A 22,793-nucleotide genomic window follows, 5' to 3' on the forward strand; every position below is an offset into this window, starting at 1 on the left:
TCCCACTCCTCCATACCTTTATTGCCTGCCCCACTTCCCACTGGTAACCACTGGTTTGTTCTCTATATCTGTGAGCCTGCTTCTTTTTTTGTTGTTGTTTTTGTTATATTCAATAGTTTGTTGTATTTTATACATTCTACATATAAGTGATATCATATAGTATTTGTCTTTCTCTGTCTGACTTATTTCACTTAGCATAATGCCATCCAAGTCCATCCATGTTGCTGTTAATGGCAAAATTTCATTTTTTATGGCTGAGTAGTATTCCATTGTGTGTGTGTGTGTGTGTGTGTGTGTGTGTGTGTAGTATACAATAAATATCTATACATACTATATCTATCTATATCTATCTATCTCTGTGTGTGTGTATATCATATCTTCTTTATCCATTCACCTGTTCATGGACACTTAGGTTGCTTCCATACCTTGGCAATTGTACATAATGATGCTATGAACATTGACATGCATGTATCTTTTCAAATTAGTGTTTTTGGTTTTGGTTTTGGTTTTGCTTTTATATACCCAGGGGTGGAATCTGGGTCATATAGTAATTATATTTTGAGATTTTTGGAGAAATCTCCATACTATTTTCCACAGTGGCTGCATGAATTTACTTTCCCACCAAGAGCCCACCAAGGGTTTCTTCTCTCCACATCATTGCCAATATTTGTTGCTTGTGTTCTTTTGATGACAGCCATTCTGACCAGCAAATACACTACAATTTATTTACCCATTCATATGTTACTGGATAACTAGATTGTTTCCATTTTTTTGTATTGTTTTGAATAATGCTATTATAAACATTGGTGTACAACTATATATTTGAGTTCTTACTTTCAGTTCTTTTGAGATATATAACTAGAAGTTGAACTGTTGAATCAAATGGTAATTTTACGTTTAATTTTCTGAGGAATAGTTATACTGTTTCCTACATTAGCTGTTCAATTTGTTCCTACCAATGATGTACAGGATTCTCAATTTCTCTACATCCTTACCAAAATTTGTTTTCTGTTTCTAAAGAAATGTCAACCATATTAATGTGTGTGAAATGTATCTCATTTCCTTAATGAATAATGATGATGAGCACATTTTCAGGTACTTATTGGCCATTTATCTTTGTTATTTGGGGAAGGTGCCTTCAAGTCCTTGACTATTTTTGAAATGAGCTCTTCGTTTTTGTTTTTGTTGTTGCTGAGTTAAAGGGTTCTTTATATATTCTGTATATTAATTTCTTATCAAATGTATGATTTGTAAACATTTTCTCCCATCCTGTGAGTTACCCTTTATTCTTTTGATATTGTCCTTTGATATGCACAAAAGTTTTAAATTTTTGTAAAAACCAATTTATCTATTTTTTCATTTGTTGTCTACAAACACCTTTGGTGTATATCCAAGAAATCACTGCCAAACCCAATAGAATGAAGAGTTTCCCCTATGTTTTCTTCTAAGAGATTTTGTTTAGCTTTTACATTTAGATCTTTGTTCTATTTTGAGTAAATTTTTGAATATGGAGGAAGGTAAGGGTATAACTTCATCCTTTTGCATGTGAATATAGACTTTCCTCAGTATCACTTGTTGAAAATATTGTGCTTTTCCCACTGAATGGTCTTGACACCTTTACCAAATCATTTGACCACATATGAGAAGATTTATTTACTGTATTCGTCTATATGTCTATTTGGATTACAATAGTTTGTACTAAGTTTTGAAATCAGGAAGTATGATATCTCCCACTTTGTTCTTCTGTTTCAAGATTTTTTATTTGTTTATTTGGGATCTCTTGAAATTCCCTATGAATTTTAGAACTTTTTATTTTCTGGAAAAAATATTGGAATGTTGATAAGAATTGCATGAGATCTGTAGAATCTGTTGAGTAGTACTGACAGCTTAACAATATTAAAACTTCCCACCTATGAACATGGATGTCTATTTCTTTATGTCTTATTTAATGTCTTTTGGCAATGTTTTCAGTATGCAAATCTTTCTTCTTCTAGGCTAAATTTATTTTTAATTAATCACTTTGATCCTATTTTAAATGGGATTGCTTTCTTAATTTTTTGAATTGTCATGTTAGTGTATAGAAATGCAACTGATTTTTAATTGTTGATTTTGTATCCTCCAAATTTGCTGAATTCATTTATTTTTTCTATTTTTTGGTGAAATCTTTGATATTTCTATATTTAATATCTTGTCGTGTGTTGAGAGAATTTATTTCTTCATTTCCAATTTTAAATCTCTTTATTTCTTTCCCTTGTTTTATTACACTGGCTAGTACCTCTAATACTATGTTAAATAGAGGAGGGAAAAATGGGCATTACTGTCTTTTTTGTTATCTTAGGGGAGAAGATTTCAGTCTTTCATCATTGAGTAGGATGTAGCTGTGGATTTTTCATGCATGGTTTTTATCATGTTGAGGAAGTTTTCTTCTATTCCTAATTTTTTAGTATTTTTTTAACAGAAAAATTATTAAATTTGATCAAAGGATTTTTGTGAATCAATTGGATGACCATTTTTTTTCTTTGCTCTCTTAATGTGGTATATTATATTGATTGATTTTTCTATTTGGAATCTACAGGATGTAATCAACATTTATAGAATACCAAAAACATCAGAATACATATTTTCCTCAAGCTAACATAAAACATTCACCAAGATAGACCTCATTATGTATCATTAAACACACCTTAAAAATTGAAAGGAACAGAAATGTTATAATGTATGTCTCAGACTAGAGTGAAATTAAACTAGAAATCAACAATGGAAAGATAGCTGGAAAGTCCTAAAATACCTGGATAGTAAACAACACACTTCTACGTTATACATAGGTCAAATAAGTCTCAAGAGGGATTTTAAAATGTATTCAATGAAATAAAAATAAAAATACAACTCATCAAAATTTGCAAAATGCAGTGAAAGTTGAAGGAGACTTGTAAGATACTTTTGTCATGATATATAATCTTATGGAGACCATAAACTCAATTTTGGGAAGGGGAATAGGAAGACACAAAGCAGCAGTTCCCAGGAAGGGAAATGATCCTAAAATTAAATTCATAAATGGTTTCCAAGCAAAGAACAAATCCAGGGTGTTGCCAGAAAAGAAAAGAAAAAAGATGGAGGGGTCAAATATGAAATGAAGGACATGACTGAAGATTCTTTTCCTTAAACCTCAGAATCATTATGGTTGCATCCTTGAAGTATGACATAATCAGAAAAAGACTCTCTGAGGAGATACAGTATGTATCATAGATGCTCTCAAACAATTGGGCTTCTGGAAAGTTTAAGGGAGTTTTTCCTCAGACTTCTCAGCAAAAACCCAACGTAGAAATAGGGCTACATTGAAAGGATTTGTGGGTTCAGCATTGTTGAGCCTTGATGAAGCTCGCCTCAGAAGGCTTAGACCAAATTGGAGGGTATTTGTGCTAATGAAGAGCTACAGGGGAACCTGTTGATCCTGCCCTGGCACTCCCATGCATGACTATACTTTCATACATTTTTCCTTACCACTTTATTCTCTTATCTATTTTTACCCTTTGTTTTTCTTTCTTTTCTCATTTCTTCACCCCTTTTTGGACAGTTTTGTGTAAGTAATGGACAGAGGACAGGCCTTGGAGTCAGAGAGCTTGCATCTGAGACTAAGCTCTAGAACCAAGCTAAGTGACCTAGAATATGTTAAGTCTAATCTCTTCACTTGCATAAATGTAGGAATAATATCTAATTTACTGTGTGATCATGAGGATTAGAGATAGTAAGTGTACTTCCTTAAAGGTAGAAAGTGTCCAATAAGAGTGGCTGTTATATTGTTTTTATTACTGTTGCTACAATTTTGTTTATGTGGTTGATTTGGGTTCTTGGAGCAGCTGTTAGTAAACTCTACACTGAGTTTCTTTACTCTACATACTCTTTAATATGAATATTTTTATGAGGTTGATTTTGATAGCTGATATTGAACTCTCTTAATCTCTTTACAGCAGAGTATCCATCCCAAGATGCTTTGAGTGCTGGCTTCTAGAAATGCTTACATGATCTCCCTTGAGAAATGCCTGGGAACTTGCATCCTCCTATGTCTCCACTTCTCTAAAGATTTCTTCTCAGAGGATTCAAGCAACAAATCATCTACAGGAATTGCCATCTTAGGCTTTGCTTCTAACATACTAACATTAGAAAATTATTTTTTAATTTTTATTTTTAATACTACAAATATATCTTAGGCCTTCCACTAGCAACCAAAGATACAGCAAGCCTTCAGTTAAAGAGAATGCTAATCTATACTGTATCAGTTTCCCCTTCCTGGCTCCACTTCTGGCACGATGGTGTGCAACTCAGTATCACTCCTCAAAAAAACTGATGAAAACTATTTTTAAAACACATTTAAAAATAGTTGGCCTTATGAGCATACACAAATGGAAATGCCGCTACAGATATACAGCAAATGAGGACACATTTACTCAAGAATATTTACTAAAGCTCCATAAAATGATGAGTCTTTAGTATTTGAAGATCCGCACTTTTCCCCTCTCCACTCATTGAGCTGGGAACTCCACCCAGACTTGTACAACCAAGAACACAAGTTTTTGACTCCCCCCAGGTCCTGGTTGGAGGGTTGTCTTCCTGGGAAGGACATGACATTAGCATTTCTCATACTGCCCCTAGATACTTGTTGCTGAGGCAAAGTTCTGTACTACTGCAGCCAACAGGTGGGGGCCCCATTCTTCCACCACATTTCCTCTCATGAGACAAAGGTTCTACCTTGGGCATGGTAGGACATTGAGGTCCCAATTGCTATTGACTCAGCTCATAGGACAGGGGCTTGTGCCAAGGGAGACAAGCCAAGGACACCTGGGGCTCTTGCCCATATATCCACTGAGCACTTACTTCTTCAAACTGGGCTGTCACTTAGAATTGACCTATTGTTCCTTACTCCAGCACCAGAGTTGTGGCTCAGAGATTTTCCCTGGGAGGAAAGGCAGACCATAGAACAGAGAGTTCAAATTATCTCCCCAAAGGAGCCAACTTTATTTGCAACAGCATATGAAGTTCAAATCTAAGTGTGCTTTCAAAAACAGTAGAAGTGTTGGTGAGAGGCAATGGGGAGGAGACTGATAAAATCCTTGAAGATACAGGCTAAATGATAAGCCAACTAGTTGCTGGAGAAAAATAAGAAACCAGCTGCAAGAACTAGAGTCTGAATAAATTTCAAACTTTGACCATCAGGAACTGTCCCTTCATAGCAGCCTGAATTTGACTGGATTAGGGTGTAAATAATTTATTCTCCAGGGCATTGTTATGAACAATAGAGCTTTTAACCAGCAGTTAGTGGAGCTTCATAGGTTAGTGTGGTCAGGTAACTAGACAAACACTGCCTAAGTCCTGCTAAAACCTTGTTATCCCAAAGTGGCTGGGCATGTCCAAGGATGAATCCCTGAGGAGAAACATCAGAGGCTTTACCCTGTGTCTGTTTAGGGGATAGAGGAGGAAGAGAAGGGAATGGACAACACTAAAATAATCCAGTTAGTCTTTAAACAAGTAAACAAGCTAACAACAATGACAAGCACTGAAAGAGGGGAGAGATGAAGCCAGTACCCAAAGTTGCTGCAATATCTAAAGTGTTCATTTTCCAAAAAATATGAGACATGCAAAATAAGCAGGAAATTATGGCCTAGATACCAGAAGAATAGCAGGCAATAAAGCCACCTGTAGGAGAGACCGAATGTGAGAAAAGAAGACATTATAAATATGTTCAAAGAAACAAAGAAAACCATGATTTTAGAAGTAAAGCATGATGACAGTGTCACATCACATAGAGAACATTAATAAAGAGACAGAAATTATTAAAAATAACCAAATGGGAATTTTGGAACTGAAAGGAGCAATAACTGAAATTTCAAAATTCACTAGATGGAATCAATAATACACTTAAACGGGCAGAAAGTAAAAGTACTTAAGAATAGATCAATAGAAATTATGCAATCCAAGAACAGAGTGAAAAAAGAATGAAGAAAAAATGAGCAAAGTCTCAGAGAAATGTGGGACACTAATGTATACCAACAGACATGTAAAGGCAGCACCAGAAGAACAGAGAAGGAAAGGAGCAGAAAAATATTTGAAAAATTAGTGGCTAAAAAATTCCCATTTCCTAAAAAATTTAAATCTACATATCCAGGAAGTTCAACAAATTGCAAGTAGGATAAACTCAAAAAGACCCATGAATAGACACATAGTAAAAATGCCAAAGAAAATCTTGAAGGCAGCAAGAGGAAAATGACATCTTGCTTAAGGAAACTCCTATAAGATTAACAGTTGACTTATCATCAGAAACAATAGAGGGCTGAAGGCAATAGGATAACCTATTCTCAGCCCTCAAATTTTAAAAGTTCTTAATCAAGAATCATATATCCAGCAAAATTATCATTTAAAAATGAAGATGAAATAAAAAGACATTTGGAAAACAAAATCTGAAGGAATCTGCTGCCAGTAGACCTACCTTACAAGACATACTAAAGTTAGTTCTTCAGGCTGAAAGCAAGTGACCCAAGACAGTAATTTGAATACACACACACACAAAACAAAGAACACTGATAAAGGTAATTATGCAATTATAAAGGAGTATAATTGCCTATTTCTTATCCTTTCTTATCTTGTTTAAAAATCATAAAGCAGTATACATTTAATTGTATTTGTGGGCATATAACATACAGAAATGTAATATATTTTCCAATAGCAGGGCAAAGAGGTTGGTGAGAACAAACCAACATTGGGTTAAGAATTGACTCCAGATGTTTCACTTGAATCCAAAGGAACAAATGCATAGAACCTGAAATGGAAAGAAGGCTAATATGAGAAAAATTATACATATAACATAAAAATTGTGTTCTACACTGGAAACTGACACAACACTGGAAACTGACTATAACTCAATTAAAAAAAAAGAAAAAAGTTATACGTATAAACTTGCTCTCTTTTCTCCTCTCAGCTTCTTTAAAAGACATAAAATTACATAAAGGAATAATAATTATAATGATGTATTGTTGGGCTTATAACATGCATAGAGATAATACCTATGACAAGAATACCACAGTAAGAAAGAAAAGAGAGTAGAGCTATATGGGAATGCTGTTTCTACATTCTCTGAAATTGCTGGTGTAATTGTGAAACTGTTTTTGATAAGACATATATGGTAAGGCCTAAAGCAATCACTAAGTAAATAACTAAAAATATATAGCAAGAAAATCATTAAAGAAGTTAAAAAGTAATATTAGAAAATATTCAATTAATGAAAAAGAAAACAGTAATGACAAAAAAAAAGACTTGAGGTGTAGAGAAAATAATAACTTAAATGAGAAATGTAAATCCTATTGTTTTGCTTAGTTTTGTTTTTATGAACTCTGGATACAAGTCTCTTATCAGATATATTATTTGTGAATATTTTCTACCATTTTGTGGGTTGTCTTTTCATTTTCTTAACATTACTTTTTCAATTAATGCAATGTCTCTCTCTCTCTCTCTTTTTTTTTTTTTACTTAAAATGAATCAGAGCAAACACAACATGTGTACAAATCTATAGATAAAGCTGCTCTGGAAAAAATGCATAAATACATGGCAAAGAAATGAGACTTGGCATTTTAATGCTGATCATGCCATCCTCAGTGCCATAACACCAAATCTGTGCTTGCAACACAGTAAACTATGTGTATCTGCTATACCCTACTTCTCAAATCCAGGACTTATGAACTCAAATCAGAATTTGCCATCAAAAACTCAAACTTGAATTCCTGTACTAGGAATGTCTCCAGTAGAGAGCACTAATGCTTTTTGAATATTCGGTGTAAGTAGCTTTAATTGAGATAAGGCCTAGGAAGGAGTTACAACCATTTCCCATTCCCATATATCTGGGTACACAAGACATAGGCATTTATTCCATATCTATTAACAGTTTACAGAGCACCCACTGTCCCCAGGCACCACATTAGGCCTTGGGATCCTGAGGAGGAAAAGATACACTCTTACCCTCAAGGAATTTGGCCTAGTGAAGAAGACTGTCTCAATCCCCTAATAACATCTCCTTGCATCAATCAAGGAAAGCATTTACTAATCATGCACTTTCCTATCACAAACTACATACATATATGTAGAAAAGCACATGGACTGTAAGCATTGCAAACAGTAGGTTCAGGAGGGCCTTAGAGAAAATCTAGTCAAAATCTCTCATTTTATACCTGGAAAATTTAAACCCAGAGTGGATAAGTGATTTACCCACGATCACGACAAGAGCTAAGATTAATATGGCACTTCCTATACACCTAGAACTGCTCTAACAGTATTGTTTATTTAATCCTCACCACAACTCATTTTTGAAATACAAAACTAAGGCACAGAGAAATTAATTAACAACAAAAATCAAACAGCTCACAAGGGCAAAGTCAGGATTTGAATCTAAGTAGTCTTGCTCCAGAATCCATACTTTTAGTCACCATGCTATATTTAAGTAGCTATGTCTAAAGCCAGTCATGATTTTCTGACTCATGTTTTTACACTGTCTTGTTATTTTATACTGTCAGGGTTTCCAGCATCTCTAGAACCCATTGGTCAAAAATTATCAAAGAAATCTCAAGATATTATGGTACTTCAAAGTCACAAGATCCTCGATTTGGGGAAAATGGCTCAATTCAACATGGATGTATATGTTACCAGAAGGTGAAGATGAAGACATGCACAGACATGAGAAATATAATAAGTAATCTTGTAATAAGTATTCTTTTATCTTACTTTGACAAATGTTGCCACTTGTGTCTCATTTCCTTGTCTTCCTGAATCACTTCCATGTACTCCTTCTCACTTCCAAATCCCAGTCTTTAAGTGTGTTGATTCTTCAATCAAATAAGAACATGTTAATGTAGACAGAGCTAGGGATTAAATCTTGAGAGGACCCTGCACTATATAAGATAGAGAAGATGTGCATTTCAGAAGCCTCAGACTTCATTTCACCCATTCATTTATTAACTAACAAATATTTATTGGGTGCCTGCCTTATGCACAACAATGCACTGGGGATGAGCTAGTCTATGTGATGGATGTGACCTTTACCCTCCTGAGGTCCACAGTCTTACAGCATTCCTCCAGAGTAAGTTAGGGATCCATAGTTAAGCACTTGTCAATTCTCAACCTGTTGGGCCTCTGAATGATGCCTGAGCTACAGGAGGATGAACAGAATGACTCAGCAAGACTGGGGACTGCTAAGAGATGCTGTCACTCTCAGGTGTGCAGACTACAGAGGAGAGAGCATGTTATTTTGAAATGACAGTAATACACTGTTTGAGTGATATGCATGAACTATAAAATAGTTTATAAATAGAAATTATTTGCATTATGATTATGTTTTGTCAGAATGCACACATCTTTTTTTGTGTGTTTGTGTCCTTGAGGACCCTGAAGAACAAAATTTTGTATCTGATTATTGAATTGGTTAAGTAAATTAAGCAAATCCAGGCATTTTATTTGATAATCAAGTTCACTCAAAAATGAAGGTAAAATTATAAAATTTACACCCACTTACATATTTGTTTCATCCTTTAGTATGCTTCCCCCCTCATTTTTACTTGTAATCAATCTGTCTGTAACTCCCCCAGTTACACAGAGGCCTTTGCCAGACACCAAAAGCTGTTCTGCTCACAAAAACAACAGGCTTCCTTAAGCCTTAAGTTTTTTTTTTTTTTAATTTGCCCTTTAGGTCTCAATTTCTCTGAGAAATCTGGGAAGTCCTCTCCACTTTAGCCCACTCTTTCATCTACCAATGTAAGACCCAACTACTTTTGCCCTTCAATTTTGTAATGAGATAAAGGATCCCTGAGTTATTATCATACTGCTCTTTTTCATAAGGTGACCTGGTTATATTCAGCTATTATAAAGCATATTTGAGTCATAGTCTCTGAAACATGTCAATATCCTGTACTAGGAGATTTTAATCAGCCCTGAATTTGCTCATATATCCAGCTACATATTTGCCTCTATTTTTTTTTTAAAAACTCTAAGTTTCTTGAGGGCACATGTTTATTTGTTTTTATATCCTCCAAAAACAATTTGGTGGAGAGACTGAATTGGAGATAAAGAAGTTAGCAGAGATAAATTAGTAGAATAAGTGGATAATTGGAAGGTGTGCCTGCATTTGGATACATAGGATTCAGGAGACAAAGACAAAGAGAACTGTGGTGTGGGGGCACACTGGGGTTTGGTTAGTTAGTCCCCACTGATTTATCATGTCCAGCCTAACGGTCCCTGGAGGAATGCTTGGAGACTTGTGGACCCCAGGAGGGCAAAGGCCACATCCATCAAATGGGCCAATGTATCCTCAGAAACCAGTCCAGTGTTTTGCACACAGTAGGCATAGAATAAACATTTGTTGGATGATAAATGAGTGGTAAGATGAAACGAAGTCTGAGATATCTGGAACATGAAATACTCCTATCTTCTTTTCTGATATAGTCCAGGATAGTTACATTAAACACATAGAAAACAGAAACTCCTGCCTAGACTGTTAGTGGCTTGCCCCAGATCTCACTGACAGAAGAGCCACCAGCAGAAGCCAAGATACCAATTCTCATACACTTTCTGACTCATATCTCTTTTCCTCTATTTCTAAAATGTTCTGAATCTTGTTCTTTTACAATTTATATTGATTCTTAAAAATTCTTAGCAAACTATATATATATGTGTGTATATATACATACATACACACACACACACACATACATGTGCATACATATTATGTCCTAGTCTTAGAGAATCAGTTAAGGTTAGAATTGAAGTTCAGTATTAAATGTGTATTACAATTAACAGATAGCCTAATATTAGGCCAAGAAACACATATGCACAAATACATACTCACACAGTCATTGAGGAAAAAAAGATGGGAGGGGCATGGAATCAAGGTCTAGCTGGTATTAGACCTGGGTTACTTCAAATCAAATAAATGAAAAAGGTGACTATGAGGAACCTCAGAAACCAGCTGCTTTCACAGTATCAGGAAAACTTTTGCCCAGATTTCAACATGGTCCAGGGAACACAGATTGAATTCTTACAGGGATCCCAGCAAGCACTGTCTCAGTCACTAGCAGAACCCATCAGGGCGTTTTTTATATCACTTCACAGGAGCTAAGGAGCACTAACTCTGCTTTAATTCTAAGCTTTCAGCCTGGCTTCACTTGCAAATATTTTCTTAGAAGTCTTCATTTTATGGATGGGAAAGAGACAATAGTCAATAACTGGCTGGCTCCTGTGTGGCAGATTCCAATATGGGACCCAGATGACAGTACATATTCTTTAAATGGGATGCATGGGAAACTTTCAAAGAAATATTTGGACATCTTCCAAGAAGACAGATTAGCTGGAGATGGCGGGCATCCTGCTGCAGGAAATCGTGTTTTTCCCTTGAAGAAGAGCCTGGAAGATCACCTTCCTAACACTTGTCATAAAAGGAAGGGATGTCATATAGTTAAGGCAGAGGGTCAATCAGCACAGTGGGCTGAGAACACAGAGTAATTGGTCGTGAATATTTAAGACTGGGACCATGATAAGGGATCAGCTCACACAGAAGTGCACAGCTGGCCTTGCACAATTACAGTTTCTAGTCAAGCTACCTTATTCCAAAAACACTTGCAATGTCGACCTCATCCTGTCCTTGGACTTCTCACCACTGAGCTCATTCTCAGGGGTCATTCTCAGAATTTCTCCCAGGCCCGAGGAGAGCTCACGTTAAAACTCTGCAACCAGGAGATTGAAAAGGTCAGGAAAACATGGTGCAGTCTTTGATCAAAAATAAATAAAAATTCTTCATCAATGATAATATGCTCAATCATACACAGCTGAACCAGCAGGATGACTTTCTGAGAATGCAAAGCCATAAATGCCTTCTCACTTTTGTTCTTTTCTTCTGACCTGATGTCTCAGTAGGACTAACAAACTTGAACCCTGGTGTTGAGAAAATATTGCAAAGTAGTATTTCAATTGAGCACTGTAAAGCTAGCCAAACTTTCCCAGACCCATGTTCCTATGCTCCTCCTTCAACCCTGCGTGGCCCACCAACCTCTCCTCCCCTTTCAGGTGCTGCATGCTTCCCCTGTAGATTACATACCTCTGAGAAAAGGAATAATGATTCCTGTTTACCTTCATATTCTGCCTCACCTCTCCAGAACTCCAGTGCTTTCTTTTATACACTGTAGACTTTCAATGTTTTAATTAATTTAAAGAAATAGAGAATTTTCCATTATCAGAAATAATTTTATAATACAGAATTGGAAAATAACTGTTAATACTGGATAATATTCTGTCTTCCATTAATCATAAAAATTTTCTCATGACACAGAGAAATCTGAACTCTTATCAAGGCAGCCACATGGAGCAGAGATGATGACACTCAGAGTCTCTCTTTTTTAAATTTTTTTTTTTTATTTTTTGGTTTGGTTTGGGTTTTATTGTTTTGTTTTGTTTTTCAGGGAATCAACTCAGAAAGGCCCTGCCAAACCTAGGAGTGAGTTGATTGTTCCATGTAGGTCATGCAGTTCAATAACACAATTTGTAGTGATCCTTTCATTTCTGTTATTTGTGACTCTGCTTGTGCCATTGGGCAGAGGAACCAGCCACATTGTTGCTCACAGTCATCTCCTTTATCATATGAATGTGAGGAGCCTACCACTAGATATTGCCCCAAACCAATGGGATGCTGTAGAAAACAGAGTATTTCTATGTCTTTTTCTTCTGGATTTTCTCAGGTTACCAGAAAGAGATTGACTGAGCCCTGAGGGTGGATTGGTCATTTTAAGACAATATTTGGGGCAGATAAGGCAAACATATAGAATTTAGGTCTTTCTAAATTTTACTTCTCTTTCATGAGTCTCTTTCTGATTATTATCACCTGCACTGATCCATCTCTTCATGTAAGTAGTACTTGGTTGTTTTCTATGTGTTCACCTAAGTTCTGAGCTGCTTGAGGTCAGAAACCAAGATTGATGCTTTTTTGATATTGTGCTTGATATCTAGCATACTGATGGGCACAGAATGAGTGCTTAATAATTATGATGAGACTTCTAAACACAATTTTACACTTTGACAAATTTGGCTGTGGAAATAGTGACTGAGTCTTTTAGAATTTTCTATGAACAGAATAATAAATGTATATAGGAAATTTATAAAATATAGATGGGAAATAAAATACAGCAGCATCTTTCAGAGACACAGCTTCTCTTTCCTTTCTCTTTCCAGATCCATGCAGGTGACAGATCTTTCTCTGTCCACCTCTGATGGAGACTACATTCTTTACTGTCCAGTAGCATATTCCCTTTGATTGTCTCTTAGGTATGCAGAATTGCGAGCATATTCAAACTTTCCTTCTTTCCTTCTGTCAAATTCTTGTCAGCAGTTTTACACACACACACACTCTTACCCCACCACCAATCTTTTGCAGATTATAAGCAGGAGTTCTTCAGGCTTCTGCCTAAGAGTGTGGACTTTGCAGACTGGTGGGCCTGGGTTTGAACTTTACATGATCACTTTGGATAAGTTTCTGGATTAGTTAAAATTAGCTGCCAGTTACAGAGACTGCAAAGAACAGTGGCATAAACAAAGTGATGTTTGTTTCTCTTTCACATTAAAAAAATTTCTAGAGAGACAATCAAGAACTGGTATTATGATTTCACAAATCTCCTGAGGCTTAGGCTGGTTCCACCTTTTAGGTTTGCTAAACATCAGATGAGGCCCTCAATCTCATGGCCCTAGATGGAGCTTTATCCATCACATGCAATGTAGAAAGGAGGAAGGAAGGAAAGGAAGGAGACAGAGGAAGGCAAGCATCTATGGTCTCTTAAGGAAATTTCCCAGAGGCTGTCATACACTTCCTGTTACATTTCATTGACCAGAATTTAATATTGTGACCTCACTAAGCTGGAATAGAGACTGGGGAATGTTGTCCTTATTCCAGACAATACTCAGCTGAAATGTGGGCGGTTCACATCCTTAGAAAGAAAGGGGGAAAGGAGCATCGGAGTAGCCAAATACCAGTTATTCTATACCACTTTTTTCTTGACTGTTATTACCCATCTCACAGGAGTCTTAGGATTAAAATAAATGTTATTATGAAAGCATCTAATACAGTATATAGCATAAAACAAGCTTTCGGTTAATGTCAGTTAATATCCCTCCTTATTCCTTTTTTGTGAATTTTCTCATTTCCCTTATACCCCATCATTGGCATCCAAATTCTATTTTAAATACTTGCCCCAGTTGATGGTACTAAGCTGTAGTCTTGTACCTTTTCATAAGAGGGAGCAACAAATACATTATTATTCAATGTCAGCATTTATTTTTTAGCTTAAAGTTTGGCTTAGATTTAAGACATAGCTCTTGGAATCAAATAGACCTAGATGTGAATCCTGGCTCTGCCTCTTAGTCAGTGTCTAACCCCAGCCTCTTGCTCCCTCCATTTCTTCATCTGTGACCTGGGGTAAGATTCAGATATGAGGATTAAATGAAAATAATAGAGAGAGAGCGCCTGACAAAGTAAGTGGTAGTTTTTCTTATCTTTTTAAATTTGGCCTAATCTGGGTGAACCTTCTTGAAAATGAACTCTTATTCCATTAAAAAAAAAGGTTTAAAATTGGTCATCGCCATACATATCCAAATGAGTGTTGTTAAATTGTTAGTCAAACCTTTTGATAATTGTCTCCAAAATCAGTTTAAACCCAAATAGCAGCAAAGTCTTTCTTGTATTTTTTTAAAGAAAAAAACAGCATAGCTGAGCCTTAACCTTATTTAGCCTTGATTTGAATGATTTTTGGCAGATCCACTCTTAGAAGCAGAAACATTTCCACCAATGAGTATATTCCATAGCATCTTTTCCCCAGTGGCTAGTTGTTAAGCCCCTACTGTGTCCCAGAAGCTGTGCTAGTTTCTGGGGACATATTGGTAAGCAGAAATGCACATGGTCCCTGCTGCTGTGGAAGTCGCAGTTACTGAGGGAGACAGGTGAATCAATCACTGAAAATAAATGAAAAATTGCCATTATTAAAGTTGTTAGGAAGGAGACATACCGGTGCTGTGAAAGTAAGTGCGAACATCTTATGATCCAAGGTTGAATGGTGATTTTAGGAACAAAAAATTGACCAGTCAGTTGAAGTAAAGAGATGTTAAGAGCATATGGTTTGAAATGAGCTCAGACACAAGGTGAGCCTGCCCTTGGCATGGACCAAAACATGCCACAGTCTCCAGCACCACTCCAAAGAATGCATTTCATGGTTTGGGGCTGTCTTTAAAATAAGTGCCCGTGATATATAACTTCTCAATGTGATACTCTGAAAGGGGCTACATAACTTAGGAATAATCTAATTATTTCATAATTTATTCATGCTATATTGATAAATATTAAATTCACATACTTTTTTTTTGATACACCAAGCAGAGATATCTGAGAAAATTGGCTGTAAAGTAGGATCTTTTCAGAGAGGGTCAGAGTGTTGATCTGCATTACCTGTAGTGAGAATTTGAATTTGAAGCCATTTGGCTGAATGGGGTGGCATAAGAAACACTGTTGGCAGAAGAATAGGTAGCCCACAAAGTAGCAGTGGAGGATGACCACAGGATGAGAGGTGTGAGCAGTGTGTTCCAGAGAGCAGGCAGGACTGTGCTTGGGATGGCCCATCTCAGAGCCAGCAGGCAGCCCCAGTGTCCCATCTCTCCAAGGCATTCCAGGTTCACATAGACAAGAACCCAGCTTGGCACCTTGGCAGTGGGGTACCATTTCTCCTTGTCCTGTCCAGCTGAGCTAACGGGGCATCCTTTGGGGAAAATGTTGCCTCTCTGGTCTCTTTTAGGGGTTTGGAAGTTGGCTGGGAGGCTCTGTTCCCATGTAACATGTTAGGGCATGACTGAGCCTCGGGGGAAGAGCTGCCTGCCATTGGACTATAGGTGGTTTCTTGTTCTGAGCTGATAAATTTAAGATGAATTCCATTCATCTAAAGATTTTTAAGTTCATCTCTGTAGGCAAACCTAAATGAGTTTTAGTTAAATGAGGTACCAAAATAGGCAACTGAGCAAGGGCTTGTCTTCCAAAAGCATTTGTGAGTCATGATGCAGTTTCTAGAGGCATAGTGTTGTGCACGGTGGGCAGGTTCCCAGCCCTCCCCAAGAGTATTTGTACTAGGTATTTACCCTAAGGCGTCACAAGCCTTTCACTTTCACCTTCCCAGGAATGCCATTGGAACTAGGAATTTCCCCAGCTCTTCAATTGCTCTGTAATTGGAATTCCTCCCTCAGGGTGCAGCAAACTTGTTTCGACCTCAGGGACTTCTCAATTGCTGTTCTCTGCCAAGAACATTCTTCCCCTAAGAATCTGAATGACTGCTTCCTTCTCAATGGAAGGTCAGCTCCAGTGTGACCTCAGGGATACTTTCCCTAATATCTAGATAAAGTACCACTGCCTGCTACCATCATAGTCCTTCAGACCTGGGTTCATTGCTTGCTGACTTGTTCATATTCTGTTCCCCCCAACACAAACACAAGAATATAAGTTCTGTGAAAGCATGGTTCTTGTCTCCCTTGTTTACCTGTTCTTAAGCCTGGTAGAGAGTAAACTTCCCAACCTGCTGCATGTGATAGTAGGCAAAAAGTTTACCCCTTTGGACATAAAATAGGGATAACATCACCTGTGCTTCCTGCCTCATAGAAAAACTGAGGACCTGGAGTTAGGGTGCTGAAGATACTTTTTCTCCCAGAAACTTGTGACTAATTTTTTGATTCCATATATATATATGGATATATTGCAAATATCAATACCATTTACCCAATTACATAACCCCAAAAGACTTAGAACACATTTTGTGCTTGTCTTTGCTTTGCTCCCCACTAAACTATTCCTTAAACAATAGTAATCAGTTTGTCCAGAGGCCATATCCTTAAGGTCCCTCCCTTCAGCACCCTTCCTTCACAGCCTCTTGATTGCCTTGAGTCTTTCCAGGACCACTGATAATTGTCTTCCAACCAGCAGTTCAGTTTGTATTCTTTCCCCTCTTCCACCTCCCAAATTTGTCATCCACACTGCAGGAAAATAATTGTTGTGGAAGGCAAATTCCACACCAATACTGCTTAGTTTAATAATCATGTAATGACTTGCTTTGCCACAGGATCATGTCCAAATACCTTGAAGAACCATGTAAGGCAGTCTTCCTCTGTGTGCTTCTGCAACTCTCCAGCTTCACCACTTGCCCTTCTGTCATTTCTAAATCATCAGTGCACACAACATGGACAGAATGTGCACAGTCATGTGCCATATGCACCAACCATCCCAAACTGTTTGCAGTGCAGAGAGGAAGGATTCCAGGTGGCTTCACTCCCCTCTATCTGTGGTGTTCACATTGCCTTGTCAAACACCTGCCCATCTTTTAAGAGTCAGTTCAAGTGTACTTATTCTTAAAGAACATTCCAAACACTTGCCCTCTCCCCACCACTTCCAAGAGCTCCTCATTTCTTCCTCCGCACTGCCTCTGAGCCTTGTAGTATGCCTATTATAATACCCATGCCAGAGATCATCTCTGCCTCCTCCTCAGTGCTCCTTCATGGTCAAGTTATTTGATTCATCTCCTGAGCTTCCTGGGCCAGGCATTATACTTGGCATGTTAATCAGTATCTGGAAAAGAACAAAACAACCAAATTCAGTGTACTTATTATCTAGTAGAGGGCTTCATTCAATAACATACTTTTGACTGATATTTGAAAAATTGAAAGATCTCCTTGAAGGTTAGAGTTAGGAAGAAGGGATATTGTATTTATGCTGTTAATAGATATCAGTTGAATGGCCAAAATATTTTGTCAATGAGCTAGTGTTAACTGAACATTTACTGTGTTCAGAGTTCTGGATGTGGCCAATTGCAGGGGATGCTTGAAATAGCTTTTGGACATTTCTGAAATGACTCTGGCTTTATCATTTCACTGGGTCAAAATGTTAAATGGTCAGCACAGGTTCTCAGCTTCCAGGCAGTTTAGAACATAGTGCCTGAATGTTTTTTCACCCACTACCCTCTTAAAGGATTTTGAAACACTGTGTCCTTTCCTCATCCATTTAAAAAGATAATATGTAAAAATTTTATCTTGACTTTAAATCATTATAAAAGATGGTGCTTCTTACATTATAAATATTGATTTACAAAAACCACTCTTTTTAATGTACACAATGGAAGCTAAATTAAATACCAAAGTGATTTTGTATCTACCGTGTCATCCATATAAAAAAAAAAAAACACATTATAAACAAACTCTTCTAGAAAAGCCAGGAATTTTACATAGTTGTTTCCCTTGCAGAACTCATTTCATTCCTCTTCTCCTATAAAACTTAATCCCCATATAACATTCTTGTGTTTGATATCTTTTCTTGATTACAAGTGCATTCTTAGCTCACTCTCATCCATGTACACCCACCCCTTGGCTCAGGACACCTGCTGGACATTGGTTGAACATCAATTTCACCTTTTCTGTCTCTTACTTCAAGAGACAGAAAAGGTCCTCACAAAATTGGGAAGGAGGAAAAAGAAAAGTAGAAAAGGAAATCAGTGCAGGACCTGACTTTTGGTGAGGGAGCTAAAAAGGGGAAAACACTATTTTACTGGGACACACACAGAGAGATCAGTTGGGATTGAAGGAGATCCAATGAGGGTGAGAGGAGTGCACAGCAGATGCCTGGCTGACAGAACTGAAAGAAACCAGCACAAAATATCCCTGTAATCAATCCCCAGACCTTGACTTGAGCTGCTGATGCTGAGCTAGGAATGTCTGCTGAAGCTGAGGGAGAGGGCTGAGGCTGATGGCACAGACTGAGTCTCATGGGGTTGGAGTGTGTTGTTTTCTGTGATTGGTAGTGTCTACAGAACAGAACTGCCTGGGACCTGAATTCAAAAAGCAACATTGCTGACGCACATGGTGTGGATTATCTAGGTATCTCATGGACATATTCACTATCTCTGCAGGTCCAGGACCAAATTTGGCATTTTTGCAATAGAAGAGAAGCACGGCTCTATCAGAACCATCATAATTTTGGTCTGAGGGACCCAGGGGAAGTTCGGGTTGAAATCAGAATCCATGGCCAAAGAACCTGCATATTTCATAGGCACAAATGTGATTTTTATTGGGTCCAAGGCAGAGGGTGTGGATATGCTCTGTGGTTGTCTTGGAAGTCCCATGCCACAAGGAAGAGAGAGCCAAGAGCAGAGATCTGGGTGCACAGAAGGGGAAGTTGAAGCCTTTCCATCAGCCTTGTCTACCACATGCAAATGTAACAATAGGGATGGCACTGACCTGGTACTTCACTGAGGACCCAGCTGGGGGACTGAAGGATCATTACAGCAGGCCCTAGTGCATGACATCTTTAGATTTGTTTCCACTGGTGTTTCTGTGTAGAATTTGGACATTCCCATGGCAATAGAAAGGACAAAGGAAGTGTTATGAGTGTGTATTGGAAACATTCCAACACCACATACCACAGCCTGCACCCCAGAAATGGTTTGGAAGTCTCAATTCCAATAAAAGGAGAAGCCCTAGCCACTCTCCAATCTGTGATAAACACCTAATCAAAATGAGGCTCTGTTAAACTACAAAAGTAGATTGTGTTCACCACAACAAAAACCACATTGGCAATCATAGAAATAACAGGCAATGCACTCACAAGAATGACATGGCACCACACCATACCAAAAACAGTTCTCACAGCAATATCATGGAAATGTGCGCAGCCAACATAGGAAATCTTCCACTTAAAAAAAGCCCTTCAAGTCTACAACAGATAACTGACAATCTTTAACCCATAAAGATAGAGAGCTATAATAAAATGAAAAAGAAGAACCATTCCCAGACCCAACCTCCAACACACTTGGAAACTGAACAAAAAATAAATTAAGAAAAGAAAGCATGTGAACACCCTTATCTACAGAACAGACTGAAATAAAAATTAGATTATGACTACTTCTTAAATAAAAGTTTTAGTTTTCTAAAATGTCTGAATTTTCAAAGCCACATTTTATATTCTCCACCACCTTTTTCTTGTCAATGAGCCTGAGTAAGGTGTTCACTCAGTGACTAAGAAGATCTCAGGTGTTGTCAGCAGGACCTAAAGCAAGCCTCCTCCTACTTGCTTCATCAAAAGAAAATCGACCTATAGTTCCTGCCACTGAGCCAAGAAAACAGGCAGTGAAAAGACATTCAGTGTTGTTAATCATCAGAGAAATGCAAATTAAAACCACAGTGAGATATTACCTCGTGTCTACCAGGATGGCTATCATCAAAAAGACCACAAAACCACAAACATTCAGCAACAATGTGGAGAAAATTGAACCCATATATACTGTTGGTGTATAGTTTATACAGAGACTAGTGTGTGAGAGCTGAGTCCTGGAGGCCTGTGATTTATCCAGGAGGTCAAGTCATTGCAGGCAGCATGTGCTGCTTGAAGCCAGTTTTCAGCCCTGGCTGTCCATGTGCATCAGTCTCCTCAGGAGCTGAGTCCCCCAAAATCACACACCCCCACCCAAAGATTCTGATATAATTGGCCCAGGCATCCAGATTTGAAAAGCTTCCCACTTGATTCAATGTGTAGTCACATTGAGAGACACTGTGAGCAACTAGTTCACTCTGGGTTTAGTCAGTATAGTTTATACACCCAAACTAGGAAAAGAAGGAACAATAGAAATGCAAACTATTACAACCACTATGGAAAACAGGACGGTGGCTTCTCAAAAAACTAAAAATAGAATTAATATATGATCTAGCAATTCCACTTCTGGGTATTCATCCAAAGAAAATGAAAACATTAACCTAAAAATATATATGAACCCCAATGTTCATGGTAACCTTATTTACAATTGCCAAGATATGGAAGCAAACTAAGTGTCCATCAACAGATGACTGGATAAAGAAGTTGTGGTATATGTAAAATGGAATATTACTGAGCCATAAAAAAGAATGAAATGTTGCCATCTGCAACAATATAGAGGACTTGGGGAGTAGTATGCTGAGTGAAATAAGTCAGACAGAAAAAACAAATACTGTAGAATATCACTTATATATGAACTCTGAAAAAGAAAACTAGTGAACATAACAACAACAACAACAACAACAACAAACAGACTCACAGGTATGGAGAACAAACTAATGGGTATCCATGGAGACAGGGAAGAGGGGAGGGCAAGACTGGGATAGGGAATTAAGAGGTACAAACTACTACTTATACAATAAATAAGCTACAAGGATATGTTATACAGCACAGGGAATATAGCTGATATCTTATAATAACTATAAATGGAGTATAACCTTTAAAAACTGCAACCTGGAACTTATATAATATTGTACATCAACCCTACCTCAATTAGAAAAACGTCAAAGACCAGTTTGCCCCATGTGACCCAGGTCCCTCCAGTTTTGCCTCCTTTTCCTATCTGTAGGGCTCAGTGTCATCATCTGTTAAATAAGGTACTCAGGCTAGAAGGCCAGCTCTACTTCAAGAATCCTGTAAATCTATTGAAAGCAAACTAAATGATCAAATGAGAAAACTCAACCCCAGCATGAGCAATCCTTACTGCTGGCAGAAGTTCCATCTCCACCATGATGAAATGAGGACTAGATAGTGCACACTTGTTCCTTGCTTTCATGGACAGGAAGACACAGCTGATGTTATGTGAGATTTAAGAAGTAGGGAGAACAAACCACATACTGCACTAAACTTAATACTCTCATCTGCCTTTGCTTTCCCTTCCTTGCACATTTATTGGAAGTGAGATGTGTTTAATTAAGGTTATATACCAATAAAAACCAAATTATTATTTGCTTTTACCCATCAAATTTGTCTATATAGAAAATGTTTTCCAATAATAAAAATAGCATTTATTAATCATAAAATTTCAAATAATTTTAAAAAACAAAGAGTAGAAAGTAAGAGTTATCCATCTCTTGCCCAGATATATTTTATTTCCTTTAAGGAGTTTAACACATATCATACAATACCTTTTCTTATATATATATACATAAAGTATATTTTAAATAAAATGAAATAATACAATGTGTAAACTTTACAACTTGCTTTTTCATTTGACAATTTATACTGTAGACATCTTTTCATTTGAATTTACATTGCTTTACCTCATTCTTTTTAAAGGCTGAATAGTATTCTACTGTCCAGATGAAATAAACTGTATTAAGCCCTCCCTACTGAGCCTGGTCCTCTCCTCCCTACGGTGCAGGCCCCTGCATCTGTGAAGGGGAGATGTGGTCTTGGGGGAAGAGCAGGATGTGCAGACAGAGGTGAGCAGGCAGGGAAGCAGGGCCAGCTGACTGCCACTTTCTGCCCCTCCCCTCTGGCTTTCAGCAACGCTTCCTTCATCCTACAGTTACATGAACTGCCTTTTTCTCCTTTCAAGTTTCAAAATTCCCTGCACTCAAAGAATTTTGGAGAAACATTACATGAGCATTTTCTGATTGTTCATTTCAGATTCCTCCTTCTCTCTGACAACAACACATCTGTCACTAATCTAAATACTCATGAAGCAAGACCAGTGAACTCACAGAAAGCAAGAGGGGAAGGAACCCCTTGATCTTTCAGTCAACATGGAGGGTTAAAATTGTCCAATTTAAAAATACAGCTGGGCAGATAAGAATAAGAGATACTAGAATATTTAAATCAAATACTTCTGGCTAACTGAGTTATATTGCCAAGCATTTAAGTCACCCTCACTCCAAGAAAAATATTTTACCAGGAATCTGGCCCTTAACAAATC

At 37.5% G+C, this 22,793-nt stretch overlaps 1 long non-coding RNA gene across 6 annotated transcripts in view; it reads right to left on the reverse strand.

Moving 5' to 3' along the window:
- Nucleotides 1-6,197: 6,197 nt before the first annotated feature.
- The window catches only part of LOC135320772 (uncharacterized), a 38,285-nt gene continuing 21,689 nt past the window's right edge, over nt 6,198-22,793 (reverse strand). For 2 of the 6 annotated variants that reach the window (XR_010380099.1, XR_010380097.1), the window contains exons 7-11: nt 17,553-17,665; nt 11,852-12,206; nt 11,631-11,753; nt 8,764-8,864; nt 6,199-6,811 (exon numbers count right to left, since the gene is read on the reverse strand). This is a non-coding gene — a long non-coding RNA (uncharacterized LOC135320772). Of the gene's footprint in view, nt 6,812-8,763; nt 8,865-11,630; nt 11,754-11,851; nt 12,207-17,552; nt 17,666-19,326; nt 19,421-22,793 lie in introns of all 6 variants that reach the window. The other 4 variants (XR_010380100.1, XR_010380102.1, XR_010380098.1 and 1 more) reach the window with 4 other exon arrangements.

Source organism: Camelus dromedarius, unplaced genomic scaffold (genome assembly GCF_036321535.1).
Source record: "Camelus dromedarius isolate mCamDro1 unplaced genomic scaffold, mCamDro1.pat HAP1_SCAFFOLD_121, whole genome shotgun sequence".
Lineage (NCBI taxonomy): Eukaryota > Metazoa > Chordata > Mammalia > Artiodactyla > Camelidae > Camelus > Camelus dromedarius.